At 45.3% G+C, this 3256-nt stretch overlaps 1 pseudogene; it reads right to left on the bottom strand.

Moving 5' to 3' along the window:
- Positions 1-528: 528 nt before the first annotated feature.
- Positions 529-3256, bottom strand: part of LOC131515390 (acyl carrier protein, mitochondrial-like) — a 3270-nt pseudogene continuing 542 nt past the window's right edge.

Genomic DNA, 3256 nt, shown 5'->3' with positions numbered 1-3256 from the left:
ACCTGAGCCGAAGTCGGCCGCTTAACCAACTGAGCCACCCAGGCGCCCCCAGGTTTCCAAGTTTCAAAGGAACCCCTGGGCCCCTTCATTCTTGGTCACCAGCCAATTCGGGCATCTGACAGGCGGTTTGTTGCTCTGTCTCTTCAAGATACCTTGTGAGCTTGGGGCATTCCTCTTTCCAATGGCCCTCTTCTTTGCAATAGGCACACTGTTGAAGCCCCAAATTGGGGCATCCTTTAGGGTCCAAGGAACTCAAATTTCTTCTCTGGGGTAGACCTCGACCTGTTCCGTGGTCCTCAGTCTGGTCTTGGCTTCCCTTGAATTAGGGCAACAGCCAGCAAGGTAGCCTGCTATTTCATTTTCTAATGCTCTTTTCTTTCTTGCACTTGGTCTCTGCTGTTAAAAACTTTAAAGCAACCTCAACCAATTGTGACACAGATATTCCTAATGCATCTCCAGCCTTTGGAGTTTCTTTTGAATGGCTGGGGCATTTTGCCCAAAAAACATCATATTGAATGTTTTCAAAAATTCTTTTTTTTTTAATAGATTTATTTTCAAAGGGCAAAACAGGCAATTTAAATACAAGTCTAAACAGAATTACTATGTCAAAGGCAGCAATAATGCCAAAATGCGTTCTCACTTCCAGACACTTGCCAGCATCTTCTGAGTCTTCTCTCAGTGAAAAAACGGGGTCTGATATTTTGTTCATAAACATCCTTCTCATCTGCAATGTAATCTACGATTTCTTGTGGCCACATTAACTTCTCAGCATCTGTATCAGGGATTTCAAACCCAAATTTGTTCTCCATGGCCATGATAATCTCCACTGGGTCCAAACTGTCTAAGCCCAGGTCTTTCGTAAAGTGGGAATTTACCGAGAGCTTTTCAGGGTCGATTTTGTCATAGAGTTTCAGATGTAAAGAACACGGTCCTTGATTTCCCTCTAATGTCAAAGTGGGCGCATCACTCTACTGGCGGCACAACTGTGTTATTGGAACCTGTGTGAGCACTGAGGCAGGGCATCAAGGCAGGACACGGAAACCTAGGCCTCCCCTGGGCCCCTGCGGGTACAGGGTGTTGCTGAGCAGCCGGACTGCGGCCAGCATGGGGACCTGGGGCAGTGGCACAAAGGCCACAGGCAGTCGGCGGACACAAGTGGAAAGGACACAGCCGCCATGGCTACGTTGACCCAGGATCTCAAAAATTCTTTCAAGAAAGTCTGAAGGGTCTTCATTCCATTTATGCTTTCTTCCTTTTTTTTTTTTTAAGTTTATTTATTTATTTTGAGAGAGAGAGAGAATGAACTGGGGAGGGGCAGAGAGAGAGAGAGAGAGAGAGAGAGAGAGAGAGAAAGGGAGGGAGAGAGAATTCTAAGTAGGCTGTGGGTTGTCAGCACAGAGCCCAACACAGGGCTTGATCCTACGACTGTGAGATCATAACCTGAGCCAAAATTAAGAGTTGGATGCTTAACTGACTGAGCCACCCAGGCACCCCTCTTTTTATTTAAGATTTTATTTTTAAGTAATCTCTACACCCAACGTGGGGCTTGAACTCCCCACGAGATCAAGAGTCACATGCTCCACCGACTGAGCCAGCCAGGTGCCCCCACCTTCTTATACTGTACAAAAACAACTCAAAATGGATTAAAGACCTAAATGTGACACCTGAAACCATAAGACATGAAGAAAACAGAGGCAGTAATTTCTTTGACGTCAGACATAGAAACATTTTTCTAGATATGTTTTCCTCGGGCAAGGGAAACAAAAGTAAAATTAAACTATTGGGACTACACCAAAATAAAAAAAATCTTTTGCACAGAGTAGGGACCCCTTTTCTTTTTAAAATTTTTTTTTTCAACGTTTTTTATTTATTTTTGGGACAGAGAGAGACAGAGCATGAACGGGGGAGGGGCAGAGAGAGAGGGAGACACAGAATCGGAAACAGGCTCCAGGCTCCGAGCCATCAGCCCAGAGCCTGACGCGGGGCTCGAACTCACGGACCGCGAGATCGTGACCTGGCTGAAGTCGGACGCTTAACCGACTGCGCCACCCAGGCGCCCCGGGACCCCTTTTCTTAATCCACCTAAAATATCACCGTGATAGTGTTCAAGCTTACCTCAGTCTCCACCTTGATGTTCCAGTTGGGATCCACAGTAGGAGTGGGCAGTATGGCATTAGCTCTTAGGAAGTTATTAGAGTTTGAGCATGTAGCCAGTTAACTTCTTCCCTAGCCTTTCCTAGCATCATGTGGCATTCCTCAGAAATGAGGGAATATTTAACAAATTTTGTACACCTGTCCAAGTGGGGTTGTGGGTGACAAAAATAGATGGGAACAGATTTTCCATCCTCTTGGGGTCATCTCTGTAAGTAGGCATGCTGTTTTTCCAATTAAACAAATTCAGGGGTGCCTGGGTAGCTCAGTCAGTTAAGTGTCCAACACTTGATTTCAGCTCAGGTCATCATCTCACGGTTTGTGAGTTTGAGCCCTGTGTCGGGCTCTGTGCTGAAAGCTCGGAGCCTCCTTGGGATTCTCTGTTTCCCTTTCTCTCTGTCCCTCTCTTTGTGCTCTCCCTTTCTCTCTCTCAAAACAAATAAACATTAAAAAAAATTTCAAGTGAAGAGTGGACCCAAATCATTCCTATAGGTTATCCCCACCGCATCTAAGCCTCCAATTGGGACTTGCCTTGGCAGATTTTGTCTTCCCTGGGAACGAGTGGCTCCCTGAACAAATTGAGTCAGGGTATGAGAAGGGGAGACCATTCCTACCTGTTGACCCCCTAAGGCTGAGGGTCCTGGTTTAGGGCCCTGTAGGGGCTCAGGCTGTTGGGACTGGGGCTGCTGAGAAGGGACAGTAGCTTCAGTGCCCCCATAGGGTGGAAGAGCTGTACAGGAGTTTAATTCAAGTAATCAATAAATCATCCTCCTCTCCCTGGTGAGGATCAGGCAACACAGTCTTTTTATTGTCACTGGTTTGTTGGAGTAGAATTTTACATCTTCTCTGAGCTGGCTTATTTTGATACAAAAGCAAAAAAAAGACTTACCTTCCCTTTTACAAAGCAAATCTAATTGCAAGATGGTATTACACTTTGGGGATCCATTAATTGGCTATTTTTTTCCAGAGTCTAATGAATATTGTGGCCCAGCATTGTTGCAAAAGATCATCTTTTTCCTTTTCATAGATTCATAACTAAACATTGTCCAATTTTGGAGAATATAGCCCAAAGGGCTGCATGCAGGGATCAAATTGTCATTTCTTA

This window comes from Neofelis nebulosa, chromosome 6, assembly GCF_028018385.1.
Source record: "Neofelis nebulosa isolate mNeoNeb1 chromosome 6, mNeoNeb1.pri, whole genome shotgun sequence".
Lineage (NCBI taxonomy): Eukaryota > Metazoa > Chordata > Mammalia > Carnivora > Felidae > Neofelis > Neofelis nebulosa.
This window is presented reverse-complemented; position numbering and strand designations above follow the sequence as displayed.